The sequence below is a fragment of the Taudactylus pleione genome, unplaced genomic scaffold (genome assembly GCF_031769625.1).
Source record: "Taudactylus pleione unplaced genomic scaffold, aTauple2 ptg000550l, whole genome shotgun sequence".
Taxonomy (NCBI): Eukaryota; Metazoa; Chordata; class Amphibia; order Anura; family Myobatrachidae; genus Taudactylus; species Taudactylus pleione.
Genome location: NW_028284952.1, coordinates 2600001 through 2607500, shown reverse-complemented (window position 1 = coordinate 2607500; position 7500 = coordinate 2600001). Strand labels below are relative to the sequence as shown.

General features: G+C 37.6%; 1 non-coding gene and 31 pseudogenes across 1 annotated transcript; all 32 read right to left on the bottom strand.

Moving 5' to 3' along the window:
• LOC148493082 (5S ribosomal RNA) overlaps nucleotides 1-45 on the bottom strand; it is a 119-nt pseudogene extending 74 nt beyond the window's left edge.
• Nucleotides 46-161: 116 nt separating this feature from the next.
• On the bottom strand, nucleotides 162-280 carry LOC148493081 (5S ribosomal RNA; annotated as a pseudogene).
• A 115-nt stretch (nucleotides 281-395) lies between these two features.
• LOC148493080 (5S ribosomal RNA) lies at nucleotides 396-514 on the bottom strand (annotated as a pseudogene).
• A 115-nt stretch (nucleotides 515-629) lies between these two features.
• Nucleotides 630-748, bottom strand: LOC148493079 (5S ribosomal RNA; annotated as a pseudogene).
• A 115-nt stretch (nucleotides 749-863) lies between these two features.
• Nucleotides 864-982, bottom strand: LOC148493078 (5S ribosomal RNA; annotated as a pseudogene).
• A 116-nt stretch (nucleotides 983-1098) lies between these two features.
• LOC148493077 (5S ribosomal RNA) lies at nucleotides 1099-1217 on the bottom strand (annotated as a pseudogene).
• Nucleotides 1218-1333: 116 nt separating this feature from the next.
• Nucleotides 1334-1452, bottom strand: LOC148493076 (5S ribosomal RNA; annotated as a pseudogene).
• Nucleotides 1453-1802: 350 nt separating this feature from the next.
• On the bottom strand, nucleotides 1803-1921 carry LOC148493075 (5S ribosomal RNA; annotated as a pseudogene).
• A 116-nt stretch (nucleotides 1922-2037) lies between these two features.
• On the bottom strand, nucleotides 2038-2156 carry LOC148493074 (5S ribosomal RNA; annotated as a pseudogene).
• A 116-nt stretch (nucleotides 2157-2272) lies between these two features.
• On the bottom strand, nucleotides 2273-2391 carry LOC148493073 (5S ribosomal RNA; annotated as a pseudogene).
• A 116-nt stretch (nucleotides 2392-2507) lies between these two features.
• Nucleotides 2508-2626, bottom strand: LOC148493072 (5S ribosomal RNA; annotated as a pseudogene).
• Nucleotides 2627-2741: 115 nt separating this feature from the next.
• On the bottom strand, nucleotides 2742-2860 carry LOC148493071 (5S ribosomal RNA; annotated as a pseudogene).
• Nucleotides 2861-2975: 115 nt separating this feature from the next.
• On the bottom strand, nucleotides 2976-3094 carry LOC148493070 (5S ribosomal RNA; annotated as a pseudogene).
• A 116-nt stretch (nucleotides 3095-3210) lies between these two features.
• Nucleotides 3211-3329, bottom strand: LOC148493069 (5S ribosomal RNA; annotated as a pseudogene).
• Nucleotides 3330-3444: 115 nt separating this feature from the next.
• Nucleotides 3445-3563, bottom strand: LOC148493068 (5S ribosomal RNA; annotated as a pseudogene).
• A 115-nt stretch (nucleotides 3564-3678) lies between these two features.
• On the bottom strand, nucleotides 3679-3797 carry LOC148493067 (5S ribosomal RNA; annotated as a pseudogene).
• A 115-nt stretch (nucleotides 3798-3912) lies between these two features.
• On the bottom strand, nucleotides 3913-4031 carry LOC148493066 (5S ribosomal RNA; annotated as a pseudogene).
• Nucleotides 4032-4147: 116 nt separating this feature from the next.
• LOC148493065 (5S ribosomal RNA) lies at nucleotides 4148-4266 on the bottom strand (annotated as a pseudogene).
• A 116-nt stretch (nucleotides 4267-4382) lies between these two features.
• Nucleotides 4383-4501, bottom strand: LOC148493064 (5S ribosomal RNA). The gene has a single exon (XR_015871305.1). It is a non-coding gene; the product is annotated as a 5S ribosomal RNA (ribosomal RNA).
• A 116-nt stretch (nucleotides 4502-4617) lies between these two features.
• LOC148493063 (5S ribosomal RNA) lies at nucleotides 4618-4736 on the bottom strand (annotated as a pseudogene).
• A 115-nt stretch (nucleotides 4737-4851) lies between these two features.
• On the bottom strand, nucleotides 4852-4970 carry LOC148493062 (5S ribosomal RNA; annotated as a pseudogene).
• Nucleotides 4971-5086: 116 nt separating this feature from the next.
• LOC148493061 (5S ribosomal RNA) lies at nucleotides 5087-5205 on the bottom strand (annotated as a pseudogene).
• A 115-nt stretch (nucleotides 5206-5320) lies between these two features.
• Nucleotides 5321-5439, bottom strand: LOC148493060 (5S ribosomal RNA; annotated as a pseudogene).
• Nucleotides 5440-5555: 116 nt separating this feature from the next.
• On the bottom strand, nucleotides 5556-5674 carry LOC148493059 (5S ribosomal RNA; annotated as a pseudogene).
• Nucleotides 5675-5790: 116 nt separating this feature from the next.
• LOC148493058 (5S ribosomal RNA) lies at nucleotides 5791-5909 on the bottom strand (annotated as a pseudogene).
• Nucleotides 5910-6024: 115 nt separating this feature from the next.
• On the bottom strand, nucleotides 6025-6143 carry LOC148493057 (5S ribosomal RNA; annotated as a pseudogene).
• Nucleotides 6144-6259: 116 nt separating this feature from the next.
• On the bottom strand, nucleotides 6260-6378 carry LOC148493056 (5S ribosomal RNA; annotated as a pseudogene).
• A 115-nt stretch (nucleotides 6379-6493) lies between these two features.
• Nucleotides 6494-6612, bottom strand: LOC148493055 (5S ribosomal RNA; annotated as a pseudogene).
• Nucleotides 6613-6728: 116 nt separating this feature from the next.
• LOC148493054 (5S ribosomal RNA) lies at nucleotides 6729-6847 on the bottom strand (annotated as a pseudogene).
• Nucleotides 6848-6963: 116 nt separating this feature from the next.
• On the bottom strand, nucleotides 6964-7082 carry LOC148493053 (5S ribosomal RNA; annotated as a pseudogene).
• Nucleotides 7083-7198: 116 nt separating this feature from the next.
• On the bottom strand, nucleotides 7199-7317 carry LOC148493052 (5S ribosomal RNA; annotated as a pseudogene).
• A 116-nt stretch (nucleotides 7318-7433) lies between these two features.
• LOC148493051 (5S ribosomal RNA) overlaps nucleotides 7434-7500 on the bottom strand; it is a 119-nt pseudogene continuing 52 nt past the window's right edge.

The window sequence follows — 7500 nt, the reverse complement described above, 5'->3', positions numbered from 1 at the left end:
AGTTCAGACGAGATTGGGCATGTCCAGTGTGGTTTGGCTGTAGGTGCTCACAACCATTAACTTTAGACCTCTATTACTTCTTAACTCAAGTAAATTCATTGATAAGTTGAAAAAATTAAATGTAAAATGTAATAGAAAAGAATGTTATGGCAGTATAAAATTATCTACAGCACCTGGTATTCCCAGGTGGTTTCCCATCCAAGTACTAACCAGGCCCAACACTGCATAGCTTCCAAGTTCAGACGAGATTGGGCATGTCCAGTGTGGTTTGGCTGTAGGTGCTCAAAAACATTAACTTTAGACCTCTTTTACTTCTTAACTCAAGTAAATTCAATGATTAGTTGAAAAATGAAATGTAAAATGTAATAGAAAAGAATGTTATGGTAGTATAAAATTACCTACAGCACCTGGCATTCCCAGGTTGTCTCCCATCCAAGTACTAACCAGGCCCAACACTGCATAGCTTTCAAGATCAGACAAGATTGGGCCTGTCCAGTGTGGTTTGACTGTAGGTGCCCAAAGCCTTAACTTTAGACCTCTATTACTTCTTAACTCAAGTAAATTCATTGATAAGTTGAAAAAATGTAATGTAAAATGTAATAGAAAAGAATGTTATGACTATATAAAATTACCTACAGCACCTGGTATTCCCAGGTGGTCTCCCATCCAAGTACTAACCAGGCCCAACACTGCATAGCTTCCAAGATCAGACGAGATTGGCCATGTCCAGTGTGGTTTGGCTGTAGGTGCCCAAAGCCTTAACTTTAGACCTCTTTTACTTCTTAACTCAAGTAAATTCATTGATAAGTTGAAAAAATGTAATGTAAAATGTAATAGAAAAGAATGTTATGGCTATATAAAATTACCTACAGCACCTGGTATTCCCAGGTGGTCTCCTGTCCAAGTACTAACCAGGCCCAACACTGCATAGCTTCCAAGATCAGACGAGATTGGGCATGTCCAGTGTGCTTTGGCTGTAGGTGCTCAAAAACATTAACTTTAGACCTCTTTTTCTTCTTAACTCAAGTAAATTCATTGATAAGTTGAAAAAATTAAATGTAAATTGTAATAGAAAAGAATGTTTTGGCTGTATAAAATTACCTACAGCACCTGGTATTCCCAGGTGGTCTCCCACCCAAGTAGTAACCAGGCCAAACACCGCATTGCTTCCAAGATCAGACGAGATTGGGCATGTCCAGTGTGGTTTGGCTATAGGTGCTCAAAAACATTAACTTTAGACCTCTATTACTTCTTAACTCAAGTAAATTCATTGATAAGTTAAAAAAATTAAATGTAAAATGTAATAGAAAAGAATGTTATGGCAGTATAAAATTACCTACAGCACCTGGTATTCCCAGGGGGTCTCCCATCCAAGTACTAACCAGGCCCAACACTACATAGCTTCCAAGATCAGATGAGATTGGGCATGTCCAGTGTGGTTTGGCTGTAGATGCTCAAAAGCATTAACTTTAGACCTCTATTACTTCTTAACTCAAGTAAATTCATTGATAAGTTGAAAAAATTAAATGTAAAATGTAATAGAATAGACTGTTATGGCAGTATAAAATTACCTACAGCACCTGGGATTCCTAGGTGGTCTCCCATCCAAGTACTAACCAGGCCCAACACTGCAAAGCTTCCAAAACCAGACTAGATTGGGCATGTCCAGTGTGCTTTGGCTGTAAGTGCTCAAAAACATTAACTTTAGACCTCTTTTACTTCTTAACTCAAGTAAATTCAATGATAAGTTGAAAAATGAAATGTAAAATGTAATGGAAACGAATGTTATGGCAGTATAAAATTACCGACAGCACCTGGTATTCCCAGGTGGTCTCCCATTCATGTACTAACCAGGCCCAACACTGCATAGCTTCCAAAATCAGACGATATTGGGCATGTCCAGTGTGGTTTGGCTGTAGGTGCCCAAAACCATTAATTTTAGACCTCTATTACTTCTTAACTCAAGTAAATTCATTGATAATTTGAAAAAATTAAATGTAAAATGTAATAGAAAAGAATGTTATGGCAGTATAAAATTACATACAGCACCTGGTATTCCCAGGTTGTCTCCCATCCAAGTACTAACCAGGCCCAACACTGCATAGCTTTCAAGTTCAGACGAGATTGGGCATGTCCAGTGTGGTTTGGCTGTAGGTGCTCAAAACCATTAACTTTAGACCTCTATTACTTCTTAACTCAAGTAAATTCATTGATAAGTTGAAAAAATTAAATGTAAAATGTAATAGAAAAGAATGTTATGGCAGTATAAAATTATCTACAGCACCTGGTATTCCCAGGTGGTCTCCCATTCAAGTACTAACCAGGCCCAACACTGCATAGCTTCCAAGTTCAGATGAGATTGGGCATGTCCAGTGTGGTTTGACTGTAGGTGCTCAAAAACATTAACTTTGGACCTCTATTACTTCTTAACTCAAGTAAATTCATTGATAAGTTGAAAAAATTAAATGTAAAATGTAATAGAAAAGAATGTTATGGCAGTATAAAATTACATACAGCACCTGGTATTCCCAGGTGGTCTCCCATCCAAGTACTAACCAGGCCCAACACTGCATAGCTTTTAAGTTCAGACGAGATTGGGCATGTCCAGTGTGGTTTGGCTGTAGGTGCTCAAAAACATTAACTTTAGACCTCTTTTACTTCTTAACTCAAGTAAATTCAATGATAAGTTGAAAAATGAAATGTAAAATGTAATGGAAACGAATGTTATGGCAGTACAAAATTACCTACAGCACCTGGTATTCCCAGGTGGTCTCCCATTCATGTACTAACCAGGGCCAACACTGCATAGCTTCCAAAATCAGACGATATTGGGCATGTCCAGTGTGGTTTGGCTGTAGGTGCCCAAAACCATTAATTTTAGACCTCTATTACTTCTTAACTCAAGTAAATTCATTGATAAGTTGAAAAATTAAATGTAAAATGTAATAGAAAAGAATGTTATGGCAGTATAAAATTACATACAGCACCTGGTATTCCCAGGTTGTCTCCCATCCAAGTACTAGCCAGGCCCAACACTGCATAGCTTTCAAGTTCAGACGAGATTGGGCATGTCCAGTGTGGTTTGGCTGTAGGTGCTCACAACCATTAACTTTAGACTTCTATTACTTCTTAACTCAAGTAAATTCATTGATAAGTTGAAAAAATTAAATGTAAAATGTAATAGAAAAGAATGTTATGGCAGTATAAAATTATCTACAGCACCTGGTATTCCCAGGTGGTTTCCCATCCAAGTACTAACCAGGCCCAACACTGCATAGCTTCCAAGTTCAGACGAGATTGGGCATGTCCAGTGTGGTTTGGCTGTAGGTGCTCAAAAACATTAACTTTAGACCTCTTTTACTTCTTAACTCAAGTAAATTCAATGATTAGTTGAAAAATGAAATGTAAAATGTAATAGAAAAGAATGTTATGGTAGTATAAAATTACCTACAGCACCTGGCATTCCCAGGTGGTCTCCCATCCAAGTACTAACCAGGCCCAACACTGCATAGCTTTCAAGATCAGACGAGATTGGGCCTGTCCAGTGTGGTTTGACTGTAGGTGCCCAAAGCCTTAACTTTAGACCTCTATTACTTCTTAACTCAAGTAAATTCATTGATAAGTTGAAAAAATGTAATGTAAAATGTAATAGAAAAGAATGTTATGACTATATAAAATTACCTACAGCACCTGGTATTCCCAGGTGGTCTCCCATCCAAGTACTAACCAGGCCCAACACTGCATAGCTTCCAAAATCAGACGAGATTGGCCATGTCCAGTGTGGTTTGGCTGTAGGTGCCCAAAGCCTTAACTTTAGACCTCTTTTACTTCTTAACTCAAGTAAATTCATTGATAAGTTGAAAAAATGTAATGTAAAATGTAATAGAAAAGAATGTTATGGCTATATAAAATTACCTACAGCACCTGGTATTCCCAGGTGGTCTCCTGTCCAAGTACTAACCAGGCCCAACACTGCATAGCTTCCAAGATCAGACGAGATTGGGCATGTCCAGTGTGCTTTGGCTGTAGGTGCTCAAAAACATTAACTTTAGACCTCTTTTACTTCTTAACTCAAGTAAATTCATTGATAAGTTGAAAAAATTAAATGTAAATTGTAATAGAAAAGAATGTTTTGGCTGTATAAAATTACCTACAGCACCTGGTATTCCCAGGTGGTCTCCCACCCAAGTAGTAACCAGGCCAAACACCGCATTGCTTCCAAGATCAGACGAGATTGGGCATGTCCAGTGTGGTTTGGCTATAGGTGCTCAAAAACATTAACTTTAGACCTCTATTACTTCTTAACTCAAGTAAATTCATTGATAAGTTAAAAAAATTAAATGTAAAATGTAATAGAAAAGAATGTTATGGCAGTATAAAATTACCTACAGCACCTGGTATTCCCAGGGGGTCTCCCATCCAAGTACTAACCAGGCCCAACACTACATAGCTTCCAAGATCAGATGAGATTGGGTATGTCCAGTGTGGTTTGGCTGTAGATGCTCAAAAGCATTAACTTTAGACCTCTATTACTTCTTAACTCAAGTAAATTCATTGATAAGTTGAAAAAATTAAATGTAAAATGTAATAGAATAGACTGTTATGGCAGTATAAAATTACCTACAGCACCTGGGATTCCTAGGTGGTCTCCCATCCAAGTACTAACCAGGCCCAACACTGCAAAGCTTCCAAAACCAGACTAGATTGGGCATGTCCAGTGTGGTTTGGCTGTAGGTGCTCAAAAACATTAACTTTAGACCTCTTTTACTTCTTAACTCAAGTAAATTCAATGATTAGTTGAAAAATGAAATGTAAAATGTAATAGAAAAGAATGATATGGTAGTATAAAATTACCTACAGCACCTGGCATTCCCAGGTGGTCTCCCATCCAAGTACTAACCAAGCCCATCACTGCATAGCTTTCAAGATCAGACGAGATTGGGCATGTCCAGCGTGGTTTGACTGTAGGTGCTCAAAAACATTAACTTTAGACCTCTTTTACTTCTTAACTCAAGTTAATTCATTGATAAGTTGAAAAAATGTAATGTAAAATGTAATAGAAAAGAATGTTATGACTATATAAAATTACCTACAGCACCTGGTATTCCCAGGTGGTCTCCCTTCCAAGTACTAACCAGGCCCAACACTGCATAGCTTCCAAGATCAGACGAGATTGGGCATGTCCAGTGTGGTTTGGCTGTAGGTGCCCAAAGCCTTAACTTTAGACCTCTATTACTTCTTAACTCAAGTAAATTCATTGATATGTTGAAAAAATTCAATGTAAAATGTAATAGAAAAGAATGTTATGGCAGTATAAAATTACCTACAGCACCTGGTATTCTAAGGGGGTCTCCCATCCAAGTACTAACCAGGCCCAACACTGCATAGCTTCCAAGATCAGACGAGATTGGGCATGTCCAGTGTGGTTTGACTGTAGGTGCTCAAAAACATTAACTTTAGACCTCTTTTACTTCTTAACTCAAGTAAATTCATTGATAAGTTGAAAAAATGTAATGTAAAATGTAATAGAAAAGAATGTTATGGCTATATAAAATTACCTACAGCACCTGGTATACCCAGGTGGTCTCCTGTCCAAGTACTAACCAGGCCCAACACTGCATAGCTTCCAAGATCAGACGAGATTGGGCATGTCCAGTGTGCTTTGGCTGTAGGTGCTCAAAAACATTAACTTTAGACCTCTTTTACTTCTTAACTCAAGTAAATTCATTGATAAGTTGAAAAAATTAAATGTAAATTGTAATAGAAAAGAATGTTTTGGCTGTATAAAATTACCTACAGCACCTGGTATTCCCAGGTGGTCTCCCACCCAAGTAGTAACCAGGCCAAACACCGCATTGCTTCCAAGATCAGACGAGATTGGGCATGTCCAGTGTGGTTTGGCTGTAGGTGCTCAAAAACATTAACTTTAGACCTCTTTTACTTCTTAACTCAAGTAAATTCAATGATAAGTTGAAAAATGAAATGTAAAATTTAATAGAAAAGAATGTTTTGGCAGTATAAAATTACCTACAGCTCCTGGTATTCCCAGGTGGTCTCCAATCCAAGTACTAACCAGGCCCAACACTGCATAGCTTCCAAGATCAGACGAGATTGGGCATGTCCAGTGTGGTTTGGCTGTAGGTGCCCAAAACCATTAACTTTAGACCTCTATTACTTCTTAACTCAAGTAAATTCATTGATAAGTTGAAAAAATTAAATGTAAAATGTAATAGAAAAGAATGTTATGGCAGTATAAAATTACCTACAGCACCTGGTATTCCCAGGTGGTCTCCCATCCAAACACTAACCATGCACAACACTGTTTAGCTTCCAAGTTCAGACAAGATTGGGCATGTCCAATGTGGTTTGGCTGTAGGTGCTCAAAAACATTAACTTTAGACCTCTTTTACTTCTTAACCCAAGTAAATTCAATGATTATTTGAAAAATGAAATGTAAAATGTAATAGAAAAGAATGTTATGTCAGTATAAAATTATCTACAGCTCCTGGTATTCCCAGGTGGTCTCCCATCCAAGTACTAACCAGGCCCAACACTGCATAGTTTCCATGATCAGATGAGATTGGGCAAGTCCAGCGTGGTTTGGCTGTAGGTGCTCAAAAACATTAACTTTAGACCTGTTTTACTTCTTAACTCAAGTAAATTCATTGATAAGTTGAAAAAATTAAATGTAAAATGTAATAGAAAAGAATGTTATGGCTATATAAAATTTCCTACAGCACCTGGTATTCCCAAGTGGTCTCCCGTCCAAGTACGAACCAGGCCCAACACTGCATAGCTTCCAAGATCAAACAAGATTGGGCATGTCCAGTGTGGTTTGGCTGTAGGTGCTCAAAAACATTAACTTTAGACCTGTTTTACTTCTTAACTCAAGTAAATTCATTGATAAGTTGAAAAAATTAAATGTAAAATGTAATAGAAAAGAATGTTTTGGCTGTCTAAAATTACCTACAGCACCTGGTATTCCCAGGTGGTTTCCCATCCAAGTACAAACCAGGCCCAACACTGCATAGTTTGCAAGATCAGACGAGATTGGGCATGTCCAGTGTGGTTTGGCTGTAGGCGCTCAAAAACATTAATTTTAGACCTCTTTTACTTCTTAACTCAAGTAAATTCATTGATAAGTTGAAAAAATTAAATGTAAAATGTAATAGAAAAGAATGTTATGGCAGTATAAAATTACCTACAGCATCTGGTATTCCCTGGTGGTCTCCCATCGAAGTACTAACCAGGCCCAACACTGCATAGCTTCCAAGATCAGATGAGATTGTTATTGTCCAGTGTGCTTTGGCTGTAGGTGCTCAAAAACATTAACTTTAGACCTCTTTTACTTCTTAACTCAAGTAAATTCATTGATAATTTGAAAAAATTAAATGTAAAATGTAATAGAAAAGAATGTTATGGCTGCATAAAATTACCTACAGCACCTGGTATTTCCAGGTGGTCTCCCATCCAACTACTAACCAGGCTCAACACGGCATA